Below are 17,949 nucleotides of genomic sequence, written 5' to 3'. Positions count from 1 at the left end.
TTTTCTTCTGCGAGATCCCTTTGTCTGAACTGGATACTCCAGTCCTCAGCCACACTTGATAGCTTGTGAAGATAGAATGAAAGAAACAACTTCAAGAACCCACTACTCCACTGGAAAGAGAACAATCCTCTTTTTTCATATTTTTTGTTGTTGTTTTTTAATTTTTTTTTTTTGTGGGTCCGGTCGTGGAGCCTAACCTCTGGGCCTGGGCGCTGTCCCTGAGCCCTTCAGCTCAAGGCTAGCGCTGTACCACTTTAGCCACAGTGCCACTTCCGGCTTTTTTCTTTTTGCTTATGTGGTGCTGAGGAATCGAACCCAGGGCCTCAGGCATGCAAGACAAGTGCTCTACCACTGAACCACCTTCCTAGTCCCTTTTTTCATACTTGTAAGTCAAATGATTTTGAATTTTATCTTTCTTTCTTTGTTCTGGCACAGTAATCGGTCAAAGTAATTCACTAAATATTATTTGCCTTTTTTATTTCTATCATGCTGTTTACTTGTCCAAGCGAGTCCATTAAACTTCCCCCTTGCATTTGGTTACCACGAAAACCCAACATCTATGTTAATGAGGACAAACTCTAATGTAAAACTTTTTCTCCAAAAAATCAGTCCAAGAAGCTGTGATCACAAATATTTAGATATACTTTTTTTTTCTTTTACCTTTGAAGTCTTCTTGTGTCTAAAGTGCCCACAAAAATAAGTACTCCACCACTTTTTGGTTCAATCACTTCTAACCTTAAAGATATATTTTGCTAACAAGATGCTTAGAGGAATTCGAAGAATACTCTACTTTTATCTTCTCTTTTAAGACTCTCCTTTGGTATCATATCAGGAACAGTGAAGTTATTCTTTGCAAAAGTCTTTCAATAGATTATTTTTCTCTTGGTCTTGCATTTGCTCAACAAGATGTATGGAGGAGAAGAGAGTTAAATCAACCATACCTTGGATGACAGTGTCTGTTACAAAGGACAATACTTCTGTATCCTCCCCTTAGCTCTTGCCTGCTTTCCAATTAATCACAGCTTCTTGGCTTCAAGTCTAATAAAGCTGAAGAACGATAAGGCCTCCCCCACTGCTACATCTTCATGGTTTCTCTTTTAAAACTTTTTATTTGGATGTGGAATTTATTTTCATGTCTTCATTCAATCGGTTTTGCATTTGTAATGAGCCAAATAGGCTCTGTAAAATCACTTTAGGTAGCAAAAATATTAACACAACAATCTATATCAAAAAGTTTTGGCCTCCCTCCAATGCTGAAGCAAATACGCTTAGCTAAATCGTCTAATAACAGTTTTCTTGCCTTTTCAATTTGCTCAATTCTTTTCTGATCCCAACACTTTTGGGTTATGGAATAAGAGAAGTCTTCACTATCTTATGTTAATAAGGATATTATATTTTGTGAGCTACTTAGAAATGTGAAATCATTGGTTTGAAGTATCCAATCAGATTTTTTTCGCTGTTTCACTGCTTCACGTGCAAAGACATTATGGAAAGGGTTACAAACAGAAGAGTGTAAACCCAATACCTTCATTCATTGTGGAGGGCAGTTTCTCCCTAAATATTTTGGTACAAATTATCTGTTTCAGAGAATTGCCCTTTGGTAATTAAAGGTTAATTCACAAATTTTGATGTCTTATTTTTTTAAGAACTTTGAATTTAACTTTGAATTTAAATTTGACTACAACCTTGTTTCACACAGTAAGAGTACATTTCTTCGGTAAGGACAATTCTCAAGGGAATCTACAGGATTTATAGCAAGGTTTCTGTGGTTTGTTTGTTTAGTGTGAAAAATAGCCATCTTCAACCACATTGCTCCCTCTCAACTAAGTCTGCATGGATTTCTGTGCATGAAAACCTATTCTCCAGGGCAATTTTAATTTTCTTAATAGGCTAAATTGTTAAAAAGTTTGAACAATTAAAAATTTACCTGCCATAATTTTTAAATTCTTTTGAAATTCATTCATCAGAAACTGAATTCACCAATCCTAATTCCACCTTTACCATCAAAAACAGTTAACATGTTATTTTCATGATGTAGTGTCCATGCAACTATTATTTTCCAGTGCCTTTTTTATGCGCATATATGACCATATAAGGTGATGCTGAGGAAAATGAACTCCAACATATGGAAACAGATTTTTATTTGCGGTTGTTGTTTTCAATGTAATATGTGATTTCTGTTTTCTTTGGGGTTTTCCCATATTGTTTATCCCCTGCTGTATTTGATTTTGATACACTATGTATTGTGTATACATTTGCCTTAATTATGGAAGGGAAGAGGAACGACAAAATGGAGAGACAAAGGACAAAGAGAAAACCAATGCAATAGCAATACTCACAAGACAATATGCTGGAAATGTACATTACAACTTGTGAGGGGTATTGGGGTAAAGGAAAACTGAGAAAAATGAGAGAGTGGTTAACAAGTTTGAAAAGTTATGTATTCACTACCTTACAATTACTGTAAACCCACTGTACATCACTTTGACAAGAAAATTAAATTTAAAAAATAAGTTGCAGGAAATAAAATTTTAATTTATTGGTAAATATTATACTTTGTATAACTTTTTTAAATCAATACTATTTGGCATCTAATTTTAATTTATTACCCCTTTTGAGTCAGAGGGCAATCAACCTGAAAGTTATCCAACAAGACAATATTTTCATAATAAACTTGCCAATATTTTGAAAAAAGGAATAAATTTAGTACTTTCTCATACTAAAACCAAAAACAGTTTAATTCTATGGAAACCCCATAACTTTTAAAAGTAAATAAGTTGTTAAGAGGACAGAATATATGTCTTCTTCAAAATTCCTATGACTAATGACTACTCATTTTGAAATTATGAACATTCCATAACTGAGAGATTCAAAACAGCACCTGTTTGAATGTTATGTAATTCTAATGGGTTGTTACAAATTGAGAAGTCAAGAGAAAAATAGCCACATTATGGTAGAGGAAAAAACTATGAAGCATCAGTAATAATTAATTCTTCAAGAGTAAGCAACTGCTTATCAGATTAACTATTATTTCTATGTCCATCAATCCCAAGATTTATGTCATAAAGTCATCCTAGACCAACAGTTTCGAACGTGTACGGTACACCTCAAAACTCCCTTAATTACATCACAAATAGCTTATCTCTATTGTCAAAAAATACTACACATCTGCTAATGTGATGTCCTCCGTGTTGTGGAAAGAACAACACAATAAACTGGGTTGCATCATTCCCCCCCCCCACACACACACTGGTATTCTTGAGATCAGAACATTTGTAAATATCATTTATATTTTTACTTGTTTAACTATCTTAGATATTCAGGATGCTACTATTCGGAAGATTACAGTTGAAAGCCCACTCAGGCAGGAAGGTTCCTTAGATTCTTATCTCCAATAAAATTCTCAGAAAAAGTCAGACACAAGTGGCACTGAGGTTGAAGTGATAGGGCACCAGCCATGAGCATAGACAGGCTCAGAGACAGTGTCCAGTCCCAGAGTTCAAGCTTTGGGACAAACCAATAAACAAAAACAAAAATAAAAACAAACCGCAAACCTAGCATTTTTCTCATTGTATACAGAGGCACTTAATTAGGGAAATTGCTTCTTGTCTTATTTATAGGAAGAATAAAGAAGATTTCACACAATTATTCTCTTTATACCATGTTATACCAAAACCACAAAAATTTGCTTTTTCTAAATTTATAAATTAATACCATCCATTTGTTGGCAACTCTGTCTACATTATTCACATTATCATTTTATGCATGAACTGTTGGAATTATCTATTAACTAAGTTCTAATTATAACTCTTTTGAAAGAATATTCTAGACAAATAGAATGCAAGAATCATTTCTGAAGTTTTCAATTAAACCCCTCTACTTAAAAAGAATTTTGTAGTATATAATAGAATATGAAATTACAAACAAAACTAAAATATTTATTTTAAATCTCAGTTCTAATTTAGCAAGATCTACAAAGTCCTACATTAGACAAATTTTGCTATTTTTCCAGGCTTAAGCTTTTGTAATCCTTCATCATTTCTTTGGAATCCAACAAAATGATGGTTACTTACTTTTTCAAGTTTTGGATGGGAATCATGAGTTATTTTCCATCTAGGAATGTTCTGTAATTAAGAGAGAATTTAAAACCCAACCGAAGATTATATATTAATTGCATTTCAAGAGGAAACTTCACTTCTCAACATAATGACAAAATTACCCCAAACTTCCAACTGTGTATTCTTTTCTTTTTGTTTTGTTTTATTAAAACAAAATTATACTACCTGGTCCAGGAAACGTATCACTATGTAATTCCACTCTTTAATCTCCTGTCTTAGTCTCACTGCTAGAATTTTTGGCTTATATCACATTGCCCTGCCATAGTTTCTTTGTTTATTTAATCTAGATACCAATGATCAATTCTGAACTTCTCCAGTGATATTATCCACTAGAATGCTCATACTGTTCATGTACTATTTTTCAAGATGTTCTAACATTTGACACAGGATATGAACATTTTCAGATGCATCTGAGGGGTCTCTGATTCATTCCTCCATGGATCTGATCCCTTTAATAATGATTACTTGACTCTCTTATTATCTCTGGTTTCTACCAATGTAATATTCTCAAACTTTTTTGAAAAAAGTTTACTTGAGGACTTTCTAATATTAAAAGTTATCACTTGATTCTAGTCTTACTCAAGCTATATGTTCTATTGTTTTCTAACTTTTCTACATATTCTGAGAGTCGTTTCATTTGTGTATTTGTGTGTGCACATATAAATACCTCTGTGTATATGTGTATATTTGTATGTATGTATGCAAAAGCCTCAAGCTCTTCTTCATCAGTCTTACTCATGACAAGTATTGCATCACCTGAGCAATTCTTCCAATCCAGCTTTTAGCTGCTTAATTATAGGTACTGTTGCAAAGACTGTTCAGCCAAGACTGGATGCAAACTGAACTTCCCATACTCCTTTACATTCTTAGGTTTTATTTCTCCAGGAGTATCAACTTGTAAACTGCAAACCTTTTTGTGAGTGTAAAATCTAAGCTGTAGCAGAGAATTTTAATTCAAGAATTCACATCAATATAGATGAACATACAAACTACATATGCTGAGCTTACACTGTTAGAAATGTGATCTTAAGCTGGGTGGCGGTGAGATCTGAGGATTGGGGTTGAAAGCCAGACCTGGTAGGAAAGTCCCAGGGACTCTTTTCTCCAATTAACTACAAGAAAACTGGAAGTTGCACTGTAGTTCAAGATGTAGAGCATTAGCCTTCAGCTGAATAGCAGAGGGGCAGCACCAAGGCCCAGAGTTCAAGTGCCAAGACCACCACCAACAAAAAATATATAAGTAAAGGAAAGAAAAAGAAATGTCATCTTAGGCATCAGTTCATTGCTAGTATAACCCTTGTTCTCTCAACATGGTCTATTTTTCCAGTTAAGTCCATGGTCTTATATCTGACTTGCATTGAAACCAGAATTATACTTCCATTCTACTTTCTACAGAGCTGCATGATTAGCAATTCTGATTTAGAAAGGGAGTGACCACATACTTCCTGTTCCAGGTAGGAGTAATGCTTTCTCTATATCATTCCCATAAATCTACATACTGGACTTGACTTTATTGTTTCAATGTTGCCTTATTTGTAGAATTTTCTAATGTATATTGAACCCTTATGCTTAAACACAGAACTTCTCTTTCTCCTATTATTTCTGTTGTTTCCCTTACTGTTAACTCATGTACACTTGGGAAATAATGCACAGCACATACACTCACAAAAAGAATGATCTGAGTACCTTCTTCCTATTTAAAACTCACCTTAATTTACAGGAAACTTACAAAGTTTGAACTCAATGTACTCATGGATAATGTATTTATAAACAATATAAATTTCATATTTTCTCTTTACTAAGTTGTCTCTGAAACACATGTTACCTCGGGTCCAAAGGTATCCTTGTTTTATTTCAGTGAATCCAGAAAAAATTCATTACACCTCAAGTAGCACCATTGATTGTCACTGAAGTAACTATTACTGGATGTGGAAACTGATCCCCAGAGAGGAATGTAATTTAGAGGAATGACAAAGTCTAAGTTAACTTTTGCTTTCCTTTTTACTGTACAAGAAAAGAATTCCAAGGCTTGAAGGAAACTCTGTCCCTGACTTTTTCAAGTGTGTTCTTTAGTCACATAAAACTTTTCTGTAAACTACTAGTTGAGAGGATTACAAAAAGGAATAATGGGCAATTTGAAGGCCAGCATAGAAAAAAAGGAAATGACGTTGTTTTAAAGTGTTCTACTGCAAAGAACCAAAAACATGGAGGTTTTTAAGTGTCTTATGGATGATATTTCACCCCTGAGGTTATTCTCTTGTTGCAGGAGGTACTTATCAATTCCTTTAGTCTGGTACTGAGTTCTCCATAGCAATAAGGATTCCAAAAAAGCAGGATTCAGGGAGTATGATCAGTAAAAGAAGCCTCTTCTCAGACCCGGACTCTTTTATGGGGGGGGTCACAAAGAAATATCTGGGTTTTTATTGTTTTCTTCTTGTTTAGTTTGTGGTGGTTCTGGGGCTTGAACCCAGAGGCTGGACCCTGTCCCTGAAGAGTTGTCTTTCCTGCCCAACTGCTCCCAATGCTAGTACTCTACTGTTTGAACCAAAACTCCACTTCTGGTTTTTTTGTTGTTTAGAGATAAGAGTTTGACAGACTCTCCTGCCTGCGTTGGCTTTGAACTAGGATAGTAAGAAAGCTATGTGACATCACCTGTATAGATTTCTCTTTTGAAACAAGAAATATTAGATGAAGTTTATTGTAAAGCTAATATTTGACAATTTTTTAAAAAAGAATATGTCCAGCAAAGAAGCCATAACTTAAATAATTCAGCAAAAGTAGGTTCATTGAATAATTTTGGTATCATTTGTTTTGCTTGGGAAGATTATTGATCTTTTTGTTCCTTTTAGCAACTTTTTTTGTTGATCATGGGGTTTGAAATCTGATTCTGGGTGCTTTCCCTCAGCTCATCAGCTCAAGTTGAACGCTCTACCACTTTAGTTACAGCACCACCTCCGGGGTTCTGGTGGTTAATTGAAGATAAGGGTCTCATGGACTTTTCTGACCAGGCTGGCATTGAACAAGAATCCTCTGGTCTCAAACTCCTGAGTAGTTAGGATTACAGGCATGAACCACCAGCACCCAGCTCATATTTGCATTTATGTGCACTGAATGGCACTATGTAGACAAAGAATGTAAATTTGAACCAAATGATGACATTAAAGTTTTTCAGAAAAATTGAGGTAGCAATAACTATGTCCTGCATTCTAAGGTTGTTACATTAATGGCTCTAAAATATGGGACCCTTACATTATCATCCTCAGCCATCTGTATAGGTGTATTTAGTATCAGGAAATATTCATAGAGAAATACAAAAAGAGGGAGATTATTAGAAAGGAAAGGACATTGAGTATGAAAGAACAGCATAGAAGGAGATAAATATATCTCACAGAGATTAAGATCTAGCCTAAGAGATTTAGAATGCTAAAGGCAATGAGGAATAAGCCTAGTTGATAACTTTGTTCTTCAATAACCAAACATGGTTCTCTAGAACAGTTTCTGGTACACCTTAGTTACTATCATTTATTCCTTCCATCTGGAGTTATTCCTTCTCTTCTGTCACAACTGTTAATTAGCCTCTGCCTTTTGGTGCCATGACTGACCAAAAAGATTTCCTAATCTCACTTAGACTGCTCTTCTCTTTGTGATTAGCAGTGACCACACAAAATCCTGGAATCTTTGAATTTCCAGAATTAATCTTCACCAGATATCTAAGCACATTCCTAGCATTAATTGCTGACCTAATGACCAAAACATATTTTCAACACAGTATCAAAATATAAGTAAAGTACATAAATTAGGGACTATTTTCAGGTGTCAGTATGTAAGGACAATTATATATTCAATGTATGGATTCTATATTTTGCATTTGCTAACTGCTTTTTATTCTTTTGCCAGTCCAGGGGCATAAACTCAGGGCTAGGGGATTATTCCTTAGATATTTTTTCTCAAGGGTAGCACTCTACCACTTGAGGCACAGCACTATTTCCAGTGTTTTTCTGTTTCTGTCGTACTGGGGAATTGAACCTAGGGTTTCATGCATGCTAGGCAATCAACGTACCATGAATCCACATTCCCAGAAGCCTAAATTAATTTCTTAAGATGGCATTACAGGGGAGTTCCGGGAAGATGGCGGAGGAGAAGCTGGAATCTGAACAAGCTCTCGCATAGAAAGCAGTTTTAGAGTTCCAGTGAACAGTCCTAAGCCAGAGAATCACACCAAGTGTTCCATCACAGGACAGAGAGTTAGACAAGAGAGGGGAAGCCAAGGCAAAAAGACACATCTGAGCGTCTGCCAGCAGCCGCCGCGGCGGCAGCAGCAAGGTCACTGCGGAGTCCGCAGCCAGGGCCATAACTGAGCGCTCACACAGACAGTCCGGGACAAAGGAGCCAGACACAGCGGGCGAGCGAATTCTACTCAACACCAGCAAGAACCAACAAGGAGCGGATATTTTCATCCTGCAGTTTGCAGACCAGAGACGACCCAGGATCCAAGACTCGACGTGAGTAGAAGCCCGACGTCCTCACTCCTTCTCAGGGAGCAGAGGAGGGAAGGCCACCCCTCCCCCCCCCCAGCACAGGTGATCTCCATCTTGGATACCGACAAAGCTCAGAGGAGCTGCCAGCTCCAACCCAGGCCTTGGAATAAAACGAGTCATTTAGCAGGTCGCAAGAACTTAACAGCGAAGTGACTTGCCAGACTTGGCTCCATCCGGGGAAAAGTCACCCAGCTCAGGCACCAGCCATTGGAGTGGCTTTCCTTACTGGGAAACCAGAGCTAGAGGCTGCCCCTCCCTCTAGCAGCCTCCACAATCAATTGAAAAACAGAAAACCTGAGAAATGCTCCAGGCTGGGCTCTGTGTTAGCCCCAGGAAAAAGCTACTGATTGTTGAAAGGCCTCAACCCAACCCAGAACCTATCTTCACCACTGCATCCCCCTCTTTTGTGATTTTCAAAGCAGATCACCCTCCCAGTAAACTAATCTGGGAGGGGGATCTCAAAATATTGGGTAAAGCAGAGCATTTTTCTGCCTGTTCGAACAAACTGACTTAAGAAACCAATCAAGCCACAGGACCTCAAGCTGACCAGAGACTCCAACAAGAGGCTGGTTACAGACAAAAGGGAGATACAGGATTCTTCCAACCCCTCCCAAAAAAAAATCAAAAGAAAAAATCAAAGAACTTTTTTTTTCTTCCTATTCTTTTCTTTTTTTTTTTTCTTTTTTTTTTGGTATCTTATATATATGTAAATTTTTGTTCCTTTTCTAAAAATTTTATTAATCTTTAATTTTTGCCTTTTTTGAAAAAATAATTGTTTTCCAGTAACTTTTTTTTCCTCTTATAATTTGCATTTTAGGAACACATGAATGTGCGTTTTCCTTTCTTTTCTTGTCTTCTTTCTCTTTTTCTTTCCTTCTTAACTATCTTTTTGTTTTTTTGTATACCTATACTGAACTTCTGATCTTTTTTCTCCATTTCTACTCCTTTTCACCTTTTCTTCTCTTTTGATCTTCTGTATGTGACTTAACTCTTGTCCTGCACATCCTCAGATAAACCCGTAGTTAACTAGTAGACCCTATCCCCCATTGTTTACACACTTAATCCACAAATTTATTACTCAATTCAAAACCTCTGAGACTTAAATTCCTTAATAGCAGTACTACCCCTTTATACCTATATAATATTTTAAGCATTTTTTTAAGTTTTTCACTTCTCCTCTATGTCCCTAAACTTCTATTAATATACTCACATTTCACATTCCTCTCTAAATAGATGGTCTTTTAATCTCCATAATAATATTAATTTTTACGTTTCTATTTTTTTCTGGTCTCTTTTCATTTCCCTTTCCCATTCTTCTTTTTCTCTCTCTCTCTACATGCATCCTACCAAACCTATTTCCTGCATTGGGATTAGGACATAGTTAACTCTCCCTGTTCCTCCCCACACCAATCTATTCCTATTTTTTACCCACATCTCTCACTAACCCTAAAAAATTTCTGGTTTTCCAAATTCTTCTATGCTGTTCGAAGCCTATTAACATATACTTGTTTGATGTTGAATAGATGTATCTCTTGAACAAGATTGTATGTGTAGACTATTGACTGTACAAATGCAAACTTTCATTGATGGTTGCCTTAAGATAGTGTTCTAGCACAAAACTGGTGCTATTTTCATCTCAAATGTGCAGAGTAAGCCGAAAAAAACACTAGAAAAATAACAAATCCGGAGATCTCAAGTCCCAATCTTGATAATCAGGGGTCAGAAGAGATAATGAATAATCCAGAGGAGAGTTCCCAAATAGCTCTACAAACACTGCTGGCAAACATGACAAATGAGAAGTTTGACAACTTACAAAGGACTCTGTATGAGCGTGAAAGAGAGAGAGAGGAGGCATCCCAAAACTTATACAGGAATATTATAAGCGTGAGGAAGCTACTCAAAAACTGATACAGGATTTGTGTGAACAACTTGAGAATAATCAAAGAGAAAGGGAGGAATGGCGTGAACAGGCTGAGAACACTCAAAGAGAACTGCAGGAATCCCATGAACGAGAGGAAAGTGAACTACAGGAATCCCATGAACGGGAAGAAGCTAATCAAAGAGTAATACAGGAATTGAGAGACTAGGTAGAGAATACACAAAGATCACTAAAGGCATTCATGGAATCCATTATCAAAGAGCTGAAGGAAGTTAGGGAGACCACAAAGGGAATGCTAAATGGAACCCAACAGAAGGAATGGGAGTCCAAAGAAACCATAACCAATCAACTAAGTGATTTGAGAACAAACACTGAACACCAAATTAAGGAAGTAAAGAAATTCACACAAGACCGAAAACAGAGCTTCAAGAAAGAACTTTAAGCCATCAAAGATAACCAACTAGAAGGAAAAGAGATAAAAAACAAAGTAGAGAGTCTTGACAGCAGGTTAGACCATGCAGAAGATCGAATCTCAGGGATTGAAGACTGCCTAGATATTATAGAGAAAGAACATACAACCATCCAAGACAAGTCCAAGAAATATGATAGATCTATCCAACACCTGGAAGACACCATCAGAAGGCCTAATCTAAGGAAAATGGGTGTAGAGGAGCACCTAGAAACAGAAGTTAATGGTCTTGGAAATTTGTTTAACAGGATGCTAGCAGAGAACTTCCCAAACATACAAAAGGATAGGCCTATTCAGATACAAGAAACTTTTAGAAACCCAAATAGACCAGACCAGAATAGGACATCCCACCATCACATTATAATCCACACAGGATCAACTCAGACCAAGGAAAAGATCCTTAAAGCTGTCAAGGAGAAAAGGGTATTCACCTATAAAGGGAAACCAATTAGAATCACCTCAGATTTCTCAGCAGAGACAATCAAAGCAAGAAGAGCCTGGAATGATGTATGCCATGCCCTAAAAACAAACAACTATAAACCAAGAATACTGTACCCTGCTAAACTCTCCTTTATAACTGAAGGCCAAATAAAAACCTTCCATAGCAAAGAAAAATTGATACAATACATCTCCAACAAACCAGCCCTACAAAAGATTCGTAAAGATGTCCTACACATAGAAAACCAACAAGACCGAAACAAAGGCCAAGAAACTGCACCCAAACTGAGAATCCAAGAACCATAGGAAGAACCCAGTTTTTGCAGTCCCCAAGAAGGTGGATAACATGGCAGGAACTCCCAAATACCTCTCAGTTCTATCTCTTAACGTTAACGGACTGAACTCTCCAATTAAGGGACATAGACTGTCTAGTTGGATTAAAAAACAAGACCCTTCTATCTGCTGCTTGCAGGAGTCACATCTTGCCCGTAAAAACAAACACATTTTCAAAGTTAAAGGCTGGAACAAAATCTACCAAGCAAACGGCCCCCATAAACAGGCGGGAGTTGCAATCCTAATATCAGATAAGATAGAATTCAAATTAAAATTTGTGAGAAGAGATAAGGAAGGTCGCTACATAGTAATTAAAGGATCTCTCCTTCAGGAGGATATTACAATTCTAAATATCTATTCGCCAAACAATGGAGCACCCAAATTTATCAAACAAACAATACTTTCCCTCAAATCCCATATAGATCCAAAGACATTAATTGTTGGGGATTTTAACATACCACTCTCCCCACTACATAGATCAACTCGGCAAAAACTCAACAGAGAAACCGCAGATATAAACAACCGCATAGATGAACTAGACTTAACAGACATCTACCGAACATTTCACCCAGCAGCATCAGAATATACGTTTTTCTCAGCAGCACATGGAACGTTTTCTAAAATAGACCACATTTTAGGCCACAAAGCAAACTTGTCTAGACTCAGAAACATTGAAGTTATACCTTGCATTCTCTCTGACTACAAGGGAATAAAATTAGAACTCATCAGCAAAAGCCACCAAAGAAAGTCCCGTATCACATGGAGGCTGAACAACACACTGCTGAACCAAGAGTGGGTCATGGAAGAGATTAGAAGGGAAATTCAAATGTTCATGCTATTCAACAAAAATGAACACACAAATTACCAGCTCCTCTGGGACACAGCAAAGGCAGTACTCAGAGGAAAGTTTATAGCTCTGAGCTCCTACATCAACAAATTGGAAAGATCTGAAACTAGCAATTTAATGACACATCTAAACCTCCTTGAAAAAGAGCAGCAAGATATACCAAAATCCAGTAGACGGAAAGAAATAATCAAAATTACATAAGAATTAAATGAATTAGAATCCAAAAAATCAATAGAAAGAATCAACAAAACAAAGAGTTGGTTCTTCGAAAAACTTAACCAAATTCACAGACCCTTAGCAAATCTTATCAGAAAAAGAAGAAAACACAACCAAATTAATAAATTCAGAGATGAGAATGGAAACATCACCACAGAAACAAACAAGATTCAGAACATTATAAGGGAATACTTCTCAAAACTTTATGCTAATAAGTTTGAGTACTTGACAGAAATGGACCCCTTTCTAGCAAATATTGACATGCCAAAACTAAACCAAGATGAGTTAAACTATCTTAACAGGCCCATATCAAACACTGAAATAGAAACAGCAAGAAGAGACCTCTCAGCTAAGAAAATTCCAGGACCAGATGTTTTTACAGCAGAATTTTACAAGGCCTTCAAAGCAGAGCCCACACCAATATCCCACCAACTCTTCAATGAAATTGAAAGAGAAAGCTCACTACCCAACACATTCTATGAAGCCATCATAACCCTCATCCCAAAACCAGGCATGGACTCATCAAAGAAAGAGAACTATAGACCCATTTCTTTGATGAACATTGATGCAAAAATTCTCAACAAAATTTTGGCCAATCGACTTCAACAATTCATCCAAAAAATCATACACCACGATCAAAGAGGATTCATTTCAGGGATGCAAAGCTGGTTCAATATACGCAAATCAATTAATATTATTCATCACATCAACAGGAGCAAGAATAAGAACCACATGGTTATCTCAATAGATGCAGAAAAAGCATTCGACAAGATCCAACACCCCTTCATGATGAAGGTTTTGGAAAAATTAGGAATCCATGGAACATTCCTCAATACAATAAAGGCTGTATATGACAAATCTACAGCCAGCATTATACTCAATGTGGAAAACCTAAAGCCATTTCCTCTTAACTCAGGAACAAGACAAGGATGCCCACTCTCTCCACTTCTCTTCAATCTAGGATTAGAATGCCTAGCTACAGCAATAAGACAAGATGCAGACATAAAGGGATTCCAAATAGGAAAAGAGGAAATAAAACTCTCCCTCCTAGCAGATGACATGATCTTGTACTTAAAGAATCCCATAGACTCCACTCCCAAATTACTCAAGCTCATTCAAAACTTCGGCAAAGTAGCAGGTTATAAAATTAATCCCCCAAAATCAATGGCTTTTCTGTATGCCTACAATGAGAAAAGTGTGGCTGAAATTAGGAAAGCAACTCCATTTGTAAAAGCCCCACAAAAAATACAATACCTAGGAATTAACTTAACTAAAGAAGTGAAGGACCTCTATGATGAAAACTTTAAAATCTTGAAAAAGGAAATCAACACAGAACTAAAAAAATGGCAAAGCCTCCCTTGCTCCTGGATTGGCAAGATTAACATCATGAAAATGGCAATACTTCCCAAGGCTATCTACAAATTCAACCCAATACCTATCAAAATTCCAACCTCATTCTTCAAGGAAATAGAAGAGGCAATCCAAAAATTCATATGGAACAATAAAAGACCCCGAATAACAAAAACACTCCTCAATGGAAAGAACACTGCCGGAGGAATATCAATACCAAATTTCAAACTCTACTATAAAGCAATAGTAATCAAAACAGCTTGGTATTTTCATAAGAACAGCCTTCAGGACCAATGGAATAGAATTGAAAACCCAGAAATGAACCTACAGACTTATAGCCATCTAATCTTCGGTAAGGGAGCTAAAACAATAGAATGGAACAAAGCCAGTCTCTTCAGTAAATGGTGCTGGCAAAATTGGTTAACTACATGTAAAAAACTAAAGCTATATCTTTATATATCAACTTGCACCAGAATCAATTCCAAATGGATCAAAGACCTCGAATGCAAAGCAGACACTCTGAAAACATTACAGGATGGAATAGGAGAAACCCTAGGTCTCCTTGGCTCAGGCCGAAATTTTTTGAATAGAGACCCGGAAACACAACAAATCAAAGAAAGGTCGGACAAATGGGATTGCATAAAGTTGCAGAGCTCCTGCAGGGCAAATGACATACCTAGCAAGATCAATAGAAAGCCCACTGATTGGGAGAAAATCTTTACTAACCATACAACGGACAAGGGTCTCATATCTAAAATATACTTGGAACTCAAAAAATTAAACCCCCCAACAACAAATCCTCAAAGAAACAACTGCCCAATAAATAAGTGGGCGAAAGACTTAAAGAGAATCTTCTCTGAAGAAGAAAGAAGGATGGCCAATAGACACATGAAGAAATGTTCAACATTTCTTGCCATAAAAGAAATGCAAATCAAAACAACATTGAAATATCACCTCACCCCAGTTAAAACGGCAAAAATCAAGAACTCTAACAACAACAGATGCTGGAGGGGATGTGGACAGAAAGGAACCTTAATTCATTGTTGGTGGGAATGTAAACTTGTTCAACCACATTGGAAAGCAGTATGGAGGTTCCTCAAAAGACTTCACATAGAACTCCCCTATGATCCAGCAATCCCACTTTTGGGCATTTACCCAAATGTTTACAAACAAGACCACACTAAAGCTACTAGCACAATAATGTTTATTGCAGCATTATTTACCATAGCTAAGATATGGAACCAACCCTGATGCCCTTCAGTAGATGAATGGATCAAGAAAATGTGGTATATATACACAATGGAATTCTATGCCTCCATCACAAAGAATGACATTGCACCATTTGTTAGGAAATGGAAAAACTTGGAAAAAATTATAATAAGTGAAGTAAGCCAGGCCCGAAGAAACATAGGTCCCATGGTTTCCCTTATTTGCAATATCTAGTCAAGCGGAAAAGTTCAGATAAAGTGATGTCAGGAAAATGAACCCTTAGATATGTATTTTAATGTTTTTTTTTCTTTCATGTATGTGTTTCTAACGCATTTATAAGATTATCTCTTTGTTGCTTTGTATGTCCCTCCCCCCCAGTATAACCCTTACTTTCACTATATTTGATGTCAGTATAACTTGAGGAGGAGATGGGGGAAAACCAGTTGTTTAAGGATACAGGTGGACCTGTTGCAACAATGAGAAGTACAAGTTGTCATGTCCAAAACGAGCTTTTCAACGTCGGGCGGGGGCGGGGGGGATAAGGGGGAAGGAGAAGGATTGCAATTGGGTGGAGGGAGGAGGCTGGGAAGGGACGTGAAGGGTAAACAAAAGGAGGAGTCTGCAATGCTTGTTAAGAAATGTACGCATTATCCTGCCCATGTAATTGTAACCCCTCTGTACAGTATGTTCACAAATAAAATTAAAAAAAAAGAAAAAAAAAGATGGCATTACATTTTCATTCCGTAACTATGTAGCATAGTTTTTGCCAGGTGCTAGAAATTGATGTAGAAAACAATACAATACAGTTAGTCCAGTAAGGCTGGATGGAAAATGAATAATCGCCATGGTCTAGCCAGGGCACGGAGGGGTTTACATCATGGCGCTGTTTCAATAGGCTGAGTGAGACAGTTCCCTACCGACAGCCCACCTCCAGAATGAGAGGGCCACCTTAGGTTCCAGCCACATGGGGACACTGTGCCACCTCCTCCAGCTCACATTCAACCAGTTCCTGTGAGAGAGAGGGAGAAAGAAATTCAGAATTACACTTAAGTCGGGTGCCAGTGGCTCAGAACTCTAATCCTAAGTACACAAGAGGCTGAGATATGAGGATCAGGAATCATAGCCAGCTGGGGCAGTAAAGTCTGTGGGACTCTTATCTCCAAAGAACCACCAGAAAACCGGAAGTGGGCTCAAGTAGTAGAGTGCTAGCCTTGAGCTGAGAAGCTCTGGAACAGCACCCAGGCCTAGAATTCAAGCCCCACAACTAATATGAAGTGGACTGCCCACCACAAGAAGTGGAGTGAATAACACCCATTGCCCTAGGGAGCATGGTAGAGAAGTCAGGCGGAGCTTCCTGTGAACTTGAGGTCATAAGTAGCTCACCCAGCTTCTCCATGCCTTGTTTACCCCAGTGCAAAACTCAACACAGTGAAGGATCCCCATCCTCAAGGGATAGGGTAATGTTGAGAGCCATGTTTTGTTTCATAATTCCACACTTGTGGCACAATTAATAACAGGCCCCACCTGAGCCTTTTCCAGGTATTTTCCTGTCATATGCTCACAGAATTGTCGAGAACCTTATCTAAAGGCCCCTCCTTCCTCGCCTAGCCATGCTCCAGAGATCCATCTATATAAATACCTTGTTTCATCACAACTGTCCTGTGAGGACACTGAGGTCTGATGGTTGCTGCCCTACTCAGAGTTCACCTGTGGTCACAATTGGCTGCCGTGGACTAAGAGTTTGGAATAATCTATCTAAACCAATGACTGAGCATGACTCTACATGTCTAGCATCCCAATTACAGAGGACCAGGCCTGGTGGGGCATACCTGTCACAGATAGGAGGACCGCGATCCAGCCCAGCCTGAGCATATATTGAGTCTCTATCTCAGAAATGCCCAAGACAGAAAGGTAGATCCTCAGGGCCAGGGAGAAGAAACAAGCAGGGGTCATGGTGCCCCCAGAGGGGTGTCTGACATGGGGTGGCGATGGTGTTTGGGTGGCCAGTCACCTGTGCTGCTGGGAGAAGCTGTTGGCAGCTGCTCCAGGTGGGGCTAGCAGCATTGCAGTGGCATTTTGGACACATAGGCCCAGAGCAGAGGACCAGGGACAGGGACCAGGTCAGGGCCTTAGGCTAGCTGGCAGTGCACCTTTGCCTGAGGTTTGAAACCTAGCACCACAGGAATGGGGGAGGGGTCTGGGCGCTCATGGGGACGTCAATTTCCTTCTATACTCCAAAGTCACCTTGTGTCTCTTGCTCACCACTCAGCCACCTCTACCTTCCTCAACTGGTGGTAGTGGTTTAAACTAACAGAGAGAATCATAGAGTTACCTGGCAGCATGGGATGTGGGCGTGGCCACCAGTCTTGTATCCCATTGGTCAGAAAGAACCATGAAACAATAGACTGTGGCCAGAATCCTGTGATGCAAACAGCATGGGCAGAGCAAGATGACAGTGGCTCCCCCAGCCCTTTTCCCAAAGAACTCTGTCCAATTCACTTGAGACAATATGGTGACCTGCGTTAGCTGGATGGATGCACGGATAGTTGTGT

This window comes from Dipodomys merriami, unplaced genomic scaffold (genome assembly GCF_024711535.1).
Source record: "Dipodomys merriami isolate MVZ:Mamm:240054 unplaced genomic scaffold, mDipMer1.0.p SCAF_195, whole genome shotgun sequence".
NCBI classification, from domain to species: Eukaryota; Metazoa; Chordata; class Mammalia; order Rodentia; family Heteromyidae; genus Dipodomys; species Dipodomys merriami.
This window is presented reverse-complemented; position numbering follows the sequence as displayed.